General features: G+C 44.4%; 1 protein-coding gene across 2 annotated transcripts in view; it reads right to left on the reverse strand.

Moving 5' to 3' along the window:
• Positions 1–4,168, reverse strand: part of PROM2 (prominin 2) — a 32,852-nt gene extending 28,684 nt beyond the window's left edge. For both annotated transcript variants that reach the window (XM_085018450.1, XM_085018449.1), the window contains exon 1: positions 4,157–4,168. The gene's annotated coding sequence lies outside the window, so the exon portion shown is untranslated. The remainder of the gene's footprint in view (positions 1–4,156) is intronic.
• Positions 4,169–17,819: the final 13,651 nt, after the last annotated feature.

Consider the following 17,819-nt stretch of genomic DNA (forward strand, 5'->3'; position numbering starts at 1 on the left):
CAGTGACATCTGAAATCGTCAACAAAGAAGTCCCTTCAGAAGACAGTGGACCCAGCCTTTTCAATGCAGATGACTGAGGAGCATCAGTTTCCAAATGGAGGGGAGATGCAGCAGTGGCACCCCCTTTCCTGGCTCGCTGTCAGCCTTGGGCAGAATCTAGCAGCTTCTCTCTGCTCACAGGCTCCTAGACCCCCTTAGCCAGCGATGGTGCATCCAATCTTTTCCACATTTGACTTTGTCATCTATGGTATCTCTCTTGCCTCTTCCACCTCATCTCTCTGGCCAACTCCTCTGCATGCCAGCCTGTGATCAGAAGCCATTCCTGGATGTCCCAGACTGGCTTTCTATCTTAAAGCCAGATGATTAGTAACCTTAATTACATCTGCAAAATTCCATCACAGCAGTGCCTAGACTAGTGTTTAATTGAATGACCAAGGGATAGGAATCTTCAGGGGACATCTTTAGAATTCCACCCATGATAGGTTTCTTTATGGTAAAAGTTCTCCCTGACTTTAATTCACTACTATGAACTATGATGGTCCCAGAAGTGAGTTTTCTACACCAGCTATTTCTTTTAGGATTAGATTCAACTGACTTCATCAGAAAATCCAAAATAACAATGAGACCAAGACAGAAGTGTATTCTCACATTAAATGAGACTGAGGGTTGGCCATCCAGGGCAATAATACCCAGGCTCCTCCTCTCTTTTGGTTAGTCCATCATACTAAGGTGGTTTCTCACCTTATGACTGCTTCATGGAACAAGATGACTGTGGAGGTCCAGTCATCACACTGCATTCCAGGCTGGGGGATGGCTGAGAGGGGCTGATATCCTTCCTGGAATATAAAGCAACTCCCTTTAAAGCGGCCTTCCCCCAAGTCACCCCCTCCCAGACCTTGAATTTACATTTCGTTGATCAGAGCTTTATCGGAAGGCCACACAAAGCTATAGGGAGGCTGAGAACATGCTCCTTGGGCTAGGTATGTGGAATGAAGCCAGGAGTTCTGTGGCTCAGGAAGAAGACAGTTGTGGACATGGGTAGATCCAGCCTCCACCACTTCCCTGGGTGCCCCAAGCATATTTGACTACAGATGCCTTTGTTTTCAGAGCACAGTTCAGAGAGTGTGTTTTCCTTTAACCTGCAGAATAATGTGTCATGTCTGGCTGCCCTATTTATTTATTTAGTGTCTTTTTTTGTAGGGCTGCACCTGCAGCACTTGGAAGTTCCCAGGCTAGGGGTTGAATTGGAGCTACAGTGTCTGACCTATGCCACAGCCACAGCAACATCAGATCCGAGCTGCACCTGCAACCTACACCACAGCTCACGGCTTAACTCACTGAGCGAAGCCAGGGATTGAACCCGCATCCTCGTGGATACTAGTTGGGTTCATAACCACTGAGCCACAATGGGAACTTCCTGCCTAATACAATTATGTTCTATTCTCTTAGTTCCCAAGTAGTGAAAGTGTTTTAAGATCAAATTATATAGTACTGAAAAAAATGTAGGAGTTCCTGCCATGGCGCAGTGGTTAACGAATCCGACTAGGAACCATGTGGTTGAGGGTTCAGTCCCTGCCCTTGCTCAGTGGGTTCACGATCCGGCGTTGCCGTGAGCTGTGGTGTAGGTTGCAGACGCGGCTTGGATCCCGAGTTGCTGTGGCTCTGGCGTAGGCCGGTGGCTACAGCTCCGATTCTACCCCTAGCCTGGGAACCTCCATATGCCGCGGAAGCGGCCCAAGAAATAGCTAAAAAAAAGACCAAAAAAAAAAAAATGTAAACACTCATCCCTAAATTGCATCAAAACAGATTTTGGTGCTTATCAAATCAAAGCCACATTTTCCTTTTCCCCTTTCACTTGTTCGACTCTGCTGGTACTCAAATGTGGTACAGCACACATGGCCAGTATGACAGCTCTGGGTGTTTGGGAACCATTCACAGAAACCGCCCACCTTGGCCAGACATGATAATAACCGCTTTGTGAGCTGTCACACAACAGGAGATCCCCAAAGAAACACAGTGCTGCCACCAAAAACTGGGAGAATTCAGGAAGGGCCAAAAGGAGGGAGGAGACGTCAGCCCATAATATGTTCTGCCAACCTCCCAGAAAACTTTGCAATGGAATGCAACTTGGCTGAGAGATACTGGCAGCATCGGGAAGGACCCTGAGCTGGACCAAATATGGGCAGCAAGCAAGATGATTGGCCATAGACAACCCGGAAGGCTAACCCCATTACCATAAAGCCTGAGACCATGCGCCTCATGGCTGAGCAGTTCTCCTGGGTTCCCTCACCCTGCTGCTCTCCACCCAGGCGCCCCTTCCCAAAAAAGTCTTTTGCTTTGTCAGCACATGTGTCTCCCCAGACAGTTCATTTCCAAGTGTTACACAAGAGCCCACACTCAGGCCCTGGAAGAGGTCCCTCTTCCAGCAACACAGGCAGAACACTCAAGGCCCAGGGGAACAGCAGGTCCTACACTAGCCTCTCCTGCCAGCTGCACCCCTAGGACTGGACCCCTGAGTGGCGACTTCCACCTGGAGAGTCCCCAGATCCTCCTCTCCTCTCCTGTCCAAGGCAAATGGCTCAACTCCTGCCCCACATCATTCCCCTCCACTTCCCTTCAAGGTCACTTCTCTGTTGGAGACCTTGGGGCAAAGGAGGGCTATCTCAGGGACCTGCCCCCACCCCTGGCTCACCTTGCTGCTGGCCACCACCTGGCATCTGGAGAACTGGCCCTTTTTCTTCATCCCTGACTCACCACTAAATACTTATATAAGGATCTCTGAGTAATGGCTGTGGGGTAAGGAAGGCGACTGCCGCAGAGGGAGGAAAAAACTTCAAATTGAAATGTCAGTCATCGTGTTCCTAGCAGCCTGCTTGACTCTTGCCAGGGAACTTTCTCCCCATCCTCAGGCCCTTCCCCCCATGTCATCTTAAATCTCCCTCCTGTCTCAGATCCTGGTATCAAAAACCCCAAATTGTAACCGGGTGCTATATTGTCCAGGGATTCTGTTCAAGATGGGACTTGCACACCTTAAGTGTACACAGCAGGTGACACTTCCAGGACATGTCACACTCAGAAAGGACAGATCTGGACTCTGGCCTTTTACTTCAGACTCATTCACCTCTGAGGACCTGAATCTCCTCAAATGCAAAAGGGAGGTTTGGTCTTGCTGACTGCTAAGGTTGCCCCCCTCATTCCCACAAAGCTACAGCTGATTTCCAGCAACTGCGGAAGGAGGAGTTCTGGTTCAAACAGCATCATTCCCGTATATGAGGCAGGCCTGGGATGTCTGCTTCCAGGGCTGAGGGAGACAGAGCCGGGGTCCTCCTGGCCCAGAGGGAGGGAGAGGAAAAACCCAAGAGATGAGAACATCAGGGCTTTGATGGAGGGGCCATTGGGGTGTATGCTGATCCCCCGTGGGGTGACACAGGGGACAGACGGCTGCTTGAGTTCGGCCAGGCCAGGAGCACACTTTGGAGGTGACGACTCCGTGCCCCAAAGCAGACTGGGTCCTTTAAAAAGAGGCGTGACAAAAGGGGAATCAGGTGTCAACAGAATGGAGCCAGGAGGGGAAGACCTAAAGGAACAGGCTGGCTCTGGGCAAGATCAAGGATGGGCAGAATGTCTGGAGATGGACACACATGTCGGAGTCAGTGTGTGGCGATGCGGTGGCAAAGTGGCGGTGGCAAAGCGGCGCTGGACAGAAGCTTGGTATCACAGGTGGCAGCAGGCTCAGCGCAGCACAGCTAGGTCTGCAGGTGGGGCCCGAGGATGCAGAGTCCAAGGTGTTGGGCAGGTGGAGGCAAGTCGCAGCAGGCAGCTAGGGGCAGGAAAGTGGCCCAGGGGCAAGGAGAAAGGAGGCCTTGGGAGTCCTCCAGGGTCAGCTCTCAGACCCAGATCCCACCAAGGCCAAGTTCTCACAAGAAGCCTCAGGCTCCTCTTGGGTGGATATTGGGCATCAGGAGCATCTGGAACCTTTCAGAGGGAAATGGCCTTCGCTTCGGGTCAAGGAAGTGGGCACAGTAGGAATCCCTTTGGGTTCTCTGACATGAAAATCCTTGAGACTCAGCAGCACCTGCCACACTGTGGAGCCTCTACCCAGGCGACGGACTACCTTGTGCCGGAGAGTGGCCCACGGGCAACCCCATCTGATCACTAGACTCCCCCACATGAAATACTTTAGGGCTCTTGGCTCCCTAATAGCATTCTGTCCACAGAATTGGTCAGATGCTGCGGCAAAGACAGTGTCCAGGCTGACAAGCCCTGTTTCAGCCTCCTCCCTGTAGCTGGGCTGAGGCTCTGTGATTGGCCAATCCCGGAAAACAGGCTGTTAGCAGAAGCTGAGGGTGTTGCTTTTCGCCTAAGGCCCAGCATGGCAAGGATGAGGTCCCAGATCCTCTCCCTCCATGGGGTACCCTGAAGCTGCACATGGAGATGTGGATGTTACAGGATGGTGGCACCTCCATCTGCCTGGATCCCAGGGCCTTGGCAGAACTGCCAGACCCAACACCCTCCCCCCCCACCTCTGCCTCGGTCCGCATACTCCAGCCTCAGCCACTAGAGTGAAAAATAAATCCTTGTTGGATTAGGCGCTGAGTTCTGGAGCTAATCTGTTACTGAAGCATAAGCTAGACTATCCTAACTACAGCCCTCCCCCCCCACATAGACCAGGCACAATCCTGGCATCTTCATGTGCTGGTCAACTATTATCTCCAGAGACACCTGCCACACCCCTCCATCCCCAGACACAGCCACAACGAAGTCTCTCTGTCCCCAGCCGACCAGGGCTTTGTTCCTGTTTCTCTGCCATTGAACTGGCTACATCCCCACCCAAGTGCCCTCCTGTAGTTCTCAGAGGTTTATCCTCCAATGGCACCACCCAGCAGGGCTGAGGCCGGAGTACCTCTCTCCAGGGCCACACCTCCCCTCTGAGGGTGTCATTGTTTCTGTTCCTCTCTCCACTTGAGTTTCTGAGAAATGAGTCTACATCGCTGGAGTACTCAGAGCAGGCTCACCAGGATGCTGGGCTGGGGTTCCGTGTGAAGGCTTTGCTTGGGGCAGAACCATCCAAGAGTGTGTTTCCAGGCAAGGGGTCTCAGGGCTCCCTGTGGGCACAGCCAGAATGTACCTCAATCAAAGCCATAGGGCATTCCCTCCTCCCAGCTGATAAGCCAGGGTCAGAGCCATCTCCCCACTGCAGCTTGTGCTCTGCACCTCCACCATGAGGCCTCTGGTCATTTCTATGGCAACAACTTTACAGACCTGACTCCATGGGAGGCTAGGCAATGAGCCACGTGCCCGCTGTTGGTCCCATGGGGCTGCAAGAGCACAAAGCAGCAACAGGCTTCAGTGCCCCAACTGAGCAGATACGTGTATTGAAAAGGAAAAAATTATTTTAAATGTATGTGTGTGTGTATATAAAAAGCTAAAATGAAGAGCTAGAATTTGGAGTCCTTTAAAGAAACCCTGGAGGAAGGTGTGCTTCTAAAATCTAAAACCAGGAGTTCCCACTGTGGCTCAGCGGGTTAAGAACCTGACTAGTATCCACGAGGATGTGGGTTCAATCCTTGCTCAGTGGGTTAAGGATCCAGTGTTGCCATGAGCTGTAGTGTAGGTTGCAGATGTGGCTCTGATCCCACATTCCTATGGCTGTGGTGTAGGCCATAGTTCTGATTCAACCCCTAGCCTAGGAACTTCTGCTGCAGATATTGCCTTCCCCCCTCAAAAAAAAAAAAAAAAAAAAAGAAAGAAAGGAAAGAAAGAAAGAAAAGAAAATTTAAAACCATAAGACCTGAATGTAACTTCAAGTCATCCCGAAAGAAAGTACATTTTTCAAAAACAAAGAGTCCAACAGAGGACAAGACACCTCACATAGTGAGGCAAACTAGAATTAGAGAGCTAAAAGTAATTTCAGGTGCATTATGCCAAGAATTCATAAGGCCTTTCAGTCCACAAGCCTTTGTTGAGGACCCACTGAGGACCCTGGGGGCACAGGTGGTTGGAGAAATATGTCTGCAACTTTGTACCTAAATTAGTAGGAGCCATAGAAGGGATCAGGTTAATGACAAGAAAACAGAATCATTGCCCTGTTGTTGTTTCTCCATAGACAAGGCCTCTGAAGAAACCCATCACCTTATTCCTCTTTGAAGCAGACAGGCTAGAAGTCCTGGATTAAATGAGGGCTAGTCCACTGATGTGCTAAGAATGACAAGCACTGAACAGGTGAGGCCACCCCAGAATTTTGAAGGGATGAAAAGCAAAGTCCCGTCTCGGGAACGTCAGCCAAACCCTGTCTCGGTGACAAGACCAGGAGAATCCCAGGTCCACTCGCCTTGAGCTTGACGGTGACCCTGGAGCCTGACCACTAGGGTCATACCCAGCTCCCCTCTTACCAGCACTGGGACATCACAGAACCCCTTTTCATCTGCTTCTTCACCAGAAACTTTGGTTTAGGAATAGTCCCTACCTCTGAAAGCAGAAGTGATGTAATGTAGATTCAGCACTTACCCAGTTCCTGCCGTGTGGCAAACGCTCAACAAATGTTAGCAATTATCAATATAATGAGCCTGGGGCTCATGAAAATCGCCGGGCATGGCTCTGTGAAGGTAAATCATTTCCCAAACTCCTCCACAGGCTGGAAAAAGACAAGAGTTGTTTTCAGCTGAGGTCAGTGAATCAAATAGGTAATCAAGATGAGTAATATTATCACCCCAAAGTGGACATGATGACAAAATGAAACTAGTCCTTAGGGGCTCCAGAGAGCGCAGGTATCTCTGTGGTCTGACCCTACTGTTGTCCCCTGGCTGACTGGTGCAACACTGCCACCTGGTAAAGCCAAAGGGAACTACAGGGAAGTTCTTAAAAGGACAATAAACCCCTTAAAAGGCCAAAAACCACAGCCGAGTTTCAGGACAGCAGCACCTGGGAGATCTGCAGAGGTCTCCTTTTTCCCCTTTCAACTAATCTTAAATCAATGAGATCTACTTCGCTAACTCTGAGTCTTTGCCAGTCAGTTAACATTTCCTTTCCTTTTTCTTTCTTTTAAAACTTGGAGACATGAATTATACACACGCACTCACATACATTCATACATACTTTAGAAAAATGCTGCACACGCTGCATACATAAATCTTAACTGCACACTTGGGGCAAATGGATATGCACTTGTGGAATCTATGCCAAATCATGACAAGGAGGAACATTTGCATCACCCTAGAAAGTTCCCTGTGCCCCTTCTCAGACAGAGTTCCCCCAAGAAGCAGTGATCCTTCTACTTTCCATCACTATAGGCCAGTTTTGTCCTTTCTAGAGCTTCATGTAAACGGAATGGTATAGCATGTACTATATGTTCTGACTTCTTTCAGTCATGTTTTCAAAATCCATCCAGACCCAGTAGCTCATTCTATTGTTAAACAGTGATCCATTGTGTGAAGATGCTGAAATTTATTTTTCTATTATACTGCTAGTGGACATTTAGGCTGTTTCCAGTTTGGGCTACTAAGAATAGCACTACTAGGAACAATCTCATATAAGTGTTTGTGTGAACAAATGTTTTCATTTCTCTTAGGTAAATATTCAGGAATCAGATTTCTGGGCCAATGGGTAGGCAGGTATATGTTTAACTTTATAAGAAACTTCTAAATTATTTTCTAAAGTGATGGTAGCACTTTTACCTCCCCGCCAGTAGCATATGAGTTTTCTTTCTAAAATTTGGAGAAGTCCAATTCTACATGAACAGCGTAAGAAGGAAATAAGCATTCATATAAGCTATTATGTCAGCGATGTTCCTTCTAAAACTTCTCACACAAATGAAAATGCTGGATTGAAACATCATATGTCTACTCACAAAAATGTAAGAGCTACCTTTGGATATTAAAAAAAATTATTTCTCATTAAAAGGAACCAAGGATCCTTAGAGAATGGCTGATTCCAAATTTGGTGCAAGGAAGGAAAAAAGTAAGCCTGGAACTTTCTTCCATGTCAGACAATAAGGACAGAGCGGCCAACACTAAGGGTTCCCACTTTCCACACTTTAACATAACAAATCGATGGGAGATAGTATTCCCAATATAGACCTCTAACAACTTGTATCAAGAATATATACAGGAGTTCCCGTCGTGGCGCAGTGGTTAACGAATCCGACTAGGAACCATGAGGTTGCGGGTTCGATCCCTGCCCTTGCTCAGTGGGTTAACGATCCGGCGTTGCCGTGAGCTGTGGTGTAGGTTGCAGACGCGGCTCGGATCCCGCGTTGCTGTGGCTCTGGCGTAGGCCGGTAGCTACAGCTCCGATTCAACCCCTAGCCTGGGAATCTCCATATGCCGCGGGAGCGGCCCAAGAAATAGCAACAATAACAACAACAACAGCAAAGAAAGGACAAAAGACAAAAAAAAAAAAAAAAAAAAAAAAAAAAAAAAGAATATATACAAAGAATTTCCACAAATGAATAAGAAAGAGAATCTTTTTTAACGGACCAAATATCTGAATAGTTATAACAGGGAAGAAATGTTGTATTCTAGTACAAATTAATCACTAAAGGAGTGTCGCCTATAAGCTTAAATTATATATAATGGCGCATTTCTGAGAAATCTGCCTCCCAAGTAGTAAGCATTAACCAAAAACACCGTTGTTTAGCTCATAGGAACATCCTGACGAGGCCCACCTGTGAATGGCTGCAGGAAGGAAGAAATGAACACATCCCCTCTTGAGTCTGGCTGGAACCAGGACTTTAAGTATAAAAGAAGCATGAATTCTAACTTGGGGAGGATGGTTCTTTGGGACACCAGTCTAGCATCTTCTCAGGCTTTCCAAACAGTTGCTATTTTTTGCCCCAACAACTTGTCACTTGATTTACTTGTTTGTTGTGTGGCAAGCATTATGAGCTTGAACTCATAGTCACCTTATAAAAAAAAAAAAAGATATCCAAATGTCAAATTAGCATTTGAAAAAGTGTTCAGTACCATTAGCTATCAGAAAAGTGGAAATTAAAAGCACCATGAGAGACCACAACACATGAGTCAGATGGTTAAAATTTTGAAGACTGAAATTATAGAGTGTTGACAAACTGGAACTCTCATGCTTTGCTGATAGAGGTATTATAAAGTGGTAAAAAAAATCACTTGAAAACCATTTGACATTATCTTTTAAAGCTAAACATATGTCTTCTCCAGGAATTCTACTCCTAGGTATATCCTTAAGAGAAAAGCATAAGCCTATCAGCAATGTTCATAGCAGTTATATTCATAATAGTCCCAAACGGGAAACAATTCAAATACCATCAACAGTAGAATGGACTGTAGTGTATCCATACAGAGGAATACTATATCATTAGTGGAAAAGAACAAATTACTGATATGTGCAAGATGGGTGAATCACACAAAATGCTGAGTGAGAAAGCCAGATATAAAAGAGTATGTACTCCGATTTTATTTCAATGATGATTTAAAACAGGTTACACTAGGAGTTCCTGTCGTGGCTCAGATATCGGGAAATGAATCTGACTAGTATCCACGAGGATGTGGGTTTGAGCCCTGGCCTCACTCAGTGGGTTGGGGATCCCTTGATGTTGTAAGCTGTGGTGTAGGCTGGCAGATGTGGCTGGGATCCCTCATTGCTATGGCTGTGGTGTGGCCTGGAGGCTACAGCTCTGATTCAACCCCTAACCTGGGATCTTCCATATGCCATGAGTCCTGCCCTAAAAAGCAAACCAAACCAAACCAAACCAAACCAAAAACAGGTAAAACTAGTTGAGATGTCAAGATAGAAATCCAAACAGTAATTACCTGGGGATGGGGGTGGGGCAAGGAGGTGAGAGATTGGGAAGATGAAGTAGGATGGGGTGGACTGACTGATTGACTGGAGTGGGGAAGCGGGACCTTCAGGAATAACGGAAGTGTTCTCTATCTGGACCTAAAGCTGGTTGGAGGTTATAGGGGTGGATGCGGATGTAAAAATTCACCCAGCTGTATACTGAAGATTTATACACATTAGGAACACTAAACCTCAATTACAATAATTTTTTAAATCCGCAATTCACAGTGATACTGAAAAAAAATGGGTGGGATGTAAGAACGGGTTTTTTTGTTTGTTTTCAATAGCTGCTAAATATAGATGTAACAGAGTTGGGAAAATACCACTTTGGAAGAAATAATGTAGTACTTGACTCCAGCAAGGCTCTTCAATGGAGTCCAAAAACACTGTGTGAAAGTTTGTTGGGAGATATTCCTAGATGGACTTAGTACATCCAAAAGGAGAGATTGTTAATTAGACTGAGCAAATCTGGACATGTGAACAAAGTAATAAAACTTAGCTTCAGGAATAATAGGACAAATCAGCATCGTGAGTCTCTTAATGTGGGTTACATAACAGCTCTGTGGATTTCTTGCCAAAAATACCTAGTCTGGATCTAATCATGAGAAAGTAATCAGAAAATACAGATTTCAGGGCATTCTACAAAACAACTGGCCTGGACTCCTCAAAATGTTAATGTCACAAAAGGCAGAAAGAGGTTGAAAGACCACTCTAGACTGAAGCAGACTACAGAGGCATGACCTTGACTGGCAACAGACGGCAGAGCTGTAAATGACATCGGGATAACTGGGTAAATTAAAACTGATTATACCTTAGACATTTTATGACATAAATGTTAGCATTCCTGGGTTGAATAATGGTACTGTGGTTATGCTGGAGACTAAACTTGCTCCTAAAAGGTACACACTGACACATATTCTCATAAAATACATGACATCAGGGTTGAAATACCACAATGCTGGCAATTGAGTTTCAAATAGATCAGCAAAGGGAAAACATACATAGATACAAATTAAGCAAATGTGGTAGGAGAAAAATTAAAAGGAAAAGGAAGAAAGGAGGCAAGAAGCAAAAAACAGGTAAAAACTAGTTGAGATGTCGAGAAAGGAAAGAAGAAAACAGGGAAGGAAGGAAAGAGGGAAAGAGGAGCGGTAGCTTCCTTTCTGCTTTTATCAATTATTGTGGCAGCAATTGTTTCATTGTAAAATCAGTTAGGTTAATAAAAATCATGCATTTCTAAGAATGAAAGAAACCAGAAATTTCCTGCCTTGCACGCCAGTCCTAACAAATCTGAAACTTTGAGATTCAAGAGCCACTGGGAGCAGGGTGGTGACTTAGACCTTGGATACTGCATATGATTGAGACCCTTCAGGAAAAAGAGGTGGAAATTAAATCTAACCCCCCAAAACTGGAATCCACAGGGATACTTTTTTTTTTTTTTGTCTTTTTGCCTTTTCAAGGGCTGCTTCCACAGCATATGGAGGTTCCCAGGCTAGGGGTCCATCGGAGCTGTAGCCACCGGCCTATGCCAGAGCCACAGCAACGCGGGATCCGAGCCGTGTCTGTGACCCACACCACATCTCATGGCAACGCCGGATCCTTAACCCACTGAGCAAGGCCAGGGATCAAACCCACAACCTCATGGTTCCTAGTCAGATTCGTTAACCACTGCGCCACAACAGGAACTCCACAGGGATACTATTTGTCTAAGCACCCCCATACTTAGGGGTGGAAGTTGGGGCTGGGGTGATTTTCCCCTAGTAAATCATAATCACAGCCTTGTCCCCAAGAGGATTTGACATTTGAGGTAATGTTTCCTGTGATGCCTATGAAATCTCAGTCCAAACCATGAATTTATACGCGTCTTCTCTGGAGAAACATCACGTGACACAGCTCTTTGAAAATTCCCCCTTGTTAAGATCAGTATGATTGAAGCTCACAACTCATGCTTATGAAATCATGAGAAACAAAGCCAGGTTGAAAGTAGAACAACATCTTTAGAATGTTGAGAGAAAAATAGCAGTCAGCCTAGGACTCTACACCCAGTGAAATTATACATCAAGAACAGGGGCAAAAATAAAGATATCAACTAACAGAAACTGACAATTTACTGTCAACAGATCCTCACCAAAGTAATTTCTAAAATATGTCCTGGGGAGCTCCCATCGTGGCTCAGTGGAAACGAATCTGACTAGGAACCATGAGGTTGCAGGTTCGATCCCTGGCCTCGCTCAGTGGGTTAAAGATCCAGCGTTGCCATGAGCTGTGGTGTAGTTCGCAGACATGGCTCAGATCTGGCATTGCTGTGGCTGTGGCGTAGGCTGACAGCTATAGCTGGGATTGGACCCCTAGCCTGGGAACTTCCCTATGCTGCAGGTGTGGCCCTAAAAAGCAAAAAATAAGTAAGTAAATAAATAAATTAATTAATTAATTAAATAAAATATGTCCTGGGAGTTCCCATTGTGGCACAGCGGAAATGAATCCGACTAGTATCCATGAGGATGCGAGTTCGATCCCTGGCCTCGCTCAGTGGGTCGGGGATCCGGTGTTGCCGTGAGCTGTGACGTAGGTCACAGATGAGGCTCAGATCCTGCATTGCTGTGGCTGTGGTGTAGGCTGGCAGCTGTAGCTGAGATTTGCCCCCGAGCCTGGGAACTTCCCTATGCTGCAGGTGTGGTCCTAAAAAGCAAATAAATAAATTTAAAAAATACGTAGTTCAGGCAGAAAGATGATTCCAGAAGGAAAGTCTTCTGAAATGTAAGAATGAGTAGAGATCAACTTGTGGGCAAATCTAAATGAACATTGACAATGTCAGTACTTGTAAAACTAATATTTAAGATGGGAGGGGGAGTGTGGTACAGTGATTGCAAAGGCTGACCCAATTCTTTTTTTTTTTTTTTTTTTAATGTAGAGCTTTATTTATTTATTTATTTTGCCATTTCTTGGGCCGCTCCTGCGGCATATGGAGGGTCCCAGGCTAGGAGTCTAATCGGAGCTGTAGCTGCCGGCCTATGCCAGAGCCACAGCAACGCGGGATCCGAGCCGCATCTGCGGCCTACACCACAGCTCACAGCAATGCTGGATCCTTAACCCGCTGAGCAAGGGCAGGGACCAAACCCGCAACCTCATGGTTCCTAGTCGGATTCGTTAACCACTGCGCCACGACGGGAACTCCTGACCCAATTCTTCACCTCTCCATGTCCACATTTGTTATGTGACTTTATAGCTCCTTCAATACAGAGGCGGAATCTATTTCCCAAACTCTTGATTTCAGCCTGGCTTTCTGGCTTGCTTTGGCCCTGACAATTATGGCATGCTAATTTCTAGCTGAGGCTTCAAACAGGGGCTTGCTTGTCTCCACTCTTGGACCTGCCACCAGGGGGCATGCCTGAGCTAGGATGCTGGAAGGGCAGGACGGAGGGCAACAGCACTCCAGCCAAGGCCATCCTCAGTCAGCCAGCCACAGCCGACCCATCACCTGGCTGTAAACACATGACAGCCCAGCTGAGATCAGTTCTGCAGCACCATCCAGCTGACCTATGGATTCATGAGGAATAACACATAGTTACTCTTTTGAACTAAATTTTAGAATAGTTTGCTAAGCAGCAATAACTAACTGACACAGGAGTGGTTAAAGGTGAAGCATTCTAAGGTCCCCAGAGTTCCCTGGTGGCCTAGCAGTTAAGGATTTGGCATTGTCACTGCTGTGACTAGGGTTCAGTCCCTGGGCTGGGAATTTCTGCATGCCAAGAGCATGGCCAAAAAGTAAAAAATTAAATAAAAATTTTTTAAAAAAAGCATTCAAAGTCCTTAATATCTTTGTAGGAATGATGATGAAATTGATTAACTTTAGAGTTTTGGTTACTCTAAACATGCTTTAAGCTAACTTAGCTTGTTAAATAATAACCATTAAAAAGAATAGAAACAGAGTATATGTTTCAAATTCATCAAGTAAAAGAGAAATTTAATAAAATTTATTCATCAAATCCTAAAGAAAACAAGAAAGAAGGGGAGAAAGGCAGAAAAAATAAACTATAAAACTATATGGTAAACATATATTAGTGTGAAGGCCAATTTTAAACCATTTGACAGAGAGCCAGGGGATGCCCAAATAGCTGGTTAAACATGGTTTCTGGGTTTGAAATATCTGTGTGAAAATGTTTCCAGAAGAGATTAGCATTTGAATTGGTGAGCGTCCATGACAATGGATCTGACAACAGAGATAGACAAAATATCTGCCTCAGATACTCTTATCAACCATTTATAAAAAGCAAGGAGCTGGAACATTTTTAGAAAACTGTTGTGTAAGTGTCTGACATCAAGCTTTTGGTTGCCAAGACATCCATTTCAAAGATGCCCATCTTGAATAAACGTGTTGCTATTCCACACAGCTACTAGCAAAACACCTAGGAAAGAAACCTGACCTCCCCACCCATATGCTCCCCTTTTAGAAGGCCCTGGGCCACCTACGTAACTGACCCTGCTTTTCCCTTTCCCTGCACTAATTCCTGCTCTCATGTTAAAAATGATCTACTTATGTATTTATTTTGATTTATTTATTTTGGCTGATCCCGTGGCATTTGGATGTCCCCGGGCCAGGAGTTGAACCACACCACAGCCATAACCAGAGGCACAGCAGTGACAATGCTGGATCCTTAACCTGCTGACCCACCAGGGAACTCCCTGCTCTCGTGTTTTACATTTGCTAATAAAGAGTGATCCTGTGAAACCCTAGGACCCACTCTCAGATCCCAATAAAGGGAGAGACTCAGGTCCACACTCTTCGTCTCTCCACCTCTGACTTTGCTTTGTGGCCCTTGGGCCTCCACAACCAGTAAGTAATAAATATTTTTTTTCCTTTTTTTTGCAATTTTTTTTCTTTTTCTTTTTTGTCTTTTTAGGACCACACCTGAGGACATGGAAGTTCCTAGGCTAGGCATTGAATCATAGCTGTAGATGCCAGTCTAAACTACAGCCACAGCTACATCACATCTGAGACGTATCTGAGACCTATGGACTTACGCCTTAGCTTGTGGCAATGCCAGATCCTTAACCCACTGAGCGAGGCCAGGGATCGAACTTGCATCCTCATGGATACTAGTCAGGTTCTTAACCCATTGAGCCACATCTGGAACTTCAAATCTTTTTTTTTTTCTTTTGGCTGTGCCAGCAGCATACAGAAGTTCCCAGGCCACAGATCAAACCTGAGCCATAGCAGTAACAATGGCCAAAGCCTTAACTGCTAAGGTCTCAAGGCACTCCTAACAAATCTTTTTAAAAGAGTCCTTTGATGGGTGTTGCTGAGGTGCATCTTGCAGTTATAATAAGAAACACAAGGGCTGGTCCAGCCACAACACTGGCTCCAGGCTCACCACGAGTAGTTTGTGCCCAGGTGAGTGCTTCAGGCATTCCTAGCCCATAGCATCATTACAAGCTGAGCCTGACACAGAACACAAATGAATAGAATAAGGTTGGCTGGTTGTTCCCAATGTTGTTGGACAAGATAGTCAAAGAAAAGGATAAACTCAGAGGTTTAAATTCCCTTCTCAATAAGCACATCCTCTGCAATAAGTCACATTTCAGGCCAGAAAACAAGTCTTAAAAATTTTAAGATTGAAATCACACTGTCTCTTCTGACCCCAGTGGAATGAAATTAGAAATGAATAACAAAAGAGTAAAATGGAAAATTCACACTTATGTGGAAATTAACACACTCTTGAACAACCAATGTGTCAAAGAAGAAATCACAAGGAACTTATAAAATATCTTGAGACAAATGAAAATGAAAACACAACATGCTAAAACTTAAGGTTTGCAGCAAAAGCAGCACTAGCAGGGAAATTTAGAGTAGTAGATGCCTATGCTAAAAAAGATCTTGAATCAAAATCCTAACTTCACACTTCAAGGATATAGAATAAGAAAAACAAGCTAAGACCAAAGCAGATGGAAAATAATAAAGATTAGAGCAGAAATAAATGATAAAAAGAATAGATAAACAACAGGAAACAAAATCAATGAAACTATAAGTTATTTTTTTTTCAAAAAGTCAAGGAGGAGTTCCCTGGTGGCCTTAGTAGATGAGGATTCAGTGTTGTCACTGCTATGGCATGGGTTTGATCCCTGGCCTGGGAACTTCTTCATGCTGCCAGTTCAACCAAAAAAAAAAATAAATAAAAAGGTCAATGAAATTGAAAGGAAAAAGGGGGCAGGAAAAAACTATACTATAAAGACACACAATTATGGTGGTGGTTAAACAGATATGACATTTGCCAAACTCATTGGACACTTGATATGGGTGAATTTATAAAACATTCAATTTAAATTCAATAAAGTTAATTTTATAAAACACCAAAAAGCCTATTTTTTAAAAGGAGTTATTGACAAACTTCTGGAAACACAAACAAGAGAAAAGGAGAAGGTAAAAATAAACAATTCCAGGAATGAGAAAGAGGACATAACTACAGATAAAATAGGGATTTTAAAGAAAATGAAAATATTTGAACTTAGCGGCAAAAAAAAAATTTTATAAAAGCCTAACTTTAAAAAATTTAAGAAAAATAGAAAATCTGAGTGGCCCTAAAACCAATCAAATCACACACTATAAAACAATAATCCCCATTTACCAAGTGAATGTAACTAAACAGTCAAGGAGAACAAACTCTTCCAGGGGTGGGAAAAATCATTAAATTGGGTAAATCCCAGGAATGAAAATATTCTTTTAACATTAAAAGATTTAGCGGTTCCTGTTGTGGCTCAGTGATAATGAACCCAACCAGTAACCACGAGGATGCAGGTTCAATCCCTGGGCTCTCTCAGTGGGTTAAGGACCTGGTATTGTCTGAGCTGTGACGTGTAGGTTGCAGAAGTGGCTCAGATCCTGTGTTGCTGTGGCCATGGCATAGGCCAGCAGCTGAAGCTCTGACTCAACCTCTAGCCTGGGAACTTCCATATGCCACGCATGTGGCCCTATAATGCAAAAAAAAAAGATTTATCAATGTAGCATATTAACAGATTAAACCATATGATCATCTCAAAAGATGCATATTTTACTACTTTTCATTTTTTAAGGCTTTATTTTTTAAAATGAGATAAAAGATACATTCCATTATATTCATTATCATTTTCATTTTCATTGGGCTACACCATCATATGGCATATATGATAGAGACGTCACGTAAATAGCTATATCAATACCTAGTTATACAGCATTTGATAGCTTACAAATCACTCTGCATCCATTCTCTACCTAAAATAGCCACTCTCAAGTAGGTACTACCTTTTAAAATATACAGAAATGAGAGTTCTTGTTATGGCCCAGTGGGCTAAAGATCCGGCATTGCTGCAGCTGTGGTGCAAGTCACAGCTCTGGCTCGGATTTGATCCCTAGCCCAGGAACTTCCATATGCCAAGGGTGTGGCCAAAAAAGAAGAAAAGAGAAGAAAAGAAAAATGTATATAAATGAGAAAAGAGATTTAAATGGATGAAGTGATTTGTCCCAAGTCCCAGGTATTGTCCTTCTGTTGTTTTTCTGTTATATCCTATGCAATCCACATATAGATAATACAAACTAGGAGGAGAAACCCCGAAATTCTGAACCTAACTCTCCAGTGGTTATCACATGCTCTTGGAACAAATGTTTAACTCCATAGTTTATTTCTTTCTTTCTCTCTCTCTCTCTCTCTCTTTTTTTTTTTTTAGGGCTGCACCTGTGGCACATGGAGGTTCCCTAGCTAGGAGTCAAATCAGAGCTGTAGCCACTGGCCTATGCCACAGCCACAGCAATGCGGGATCCAAGCCTTGTCTGCAACCTATACCACAGCTCATGGCAACGCTGGATCCTTAACTCACTGAGAAAGGCCAGGGATCAAACCCAAATCCTCATGGATACTAGTCAGATTTGTTTCCACTGAGCCACTATGGAAAGTCCCGTTTATTTTCTTAGTCATATCTAGCCTTCCTTCTCAAATCTGTAATCTACAATTTAATACTGGTGTTTTCTCAACTTAAAA

The sequence above is a fragment of the Sus scrofa genome, chromosome 3 (assembly GCF_054392235.1).
Source record: "Sus scrofa isolate SSC_HxYL_T2T_F1_AM1 chromosome 3, Sscrofa_HxYL_maternal_Yorkshire_Landrace_v2.0, whole genome shotgun sequence".
NCBI classification, from domain to species: Eukaryota; Metazoa; Chordata; class Mammalia; order Artiodactyla; family Suidae; genus Sus; species Sus scrofa.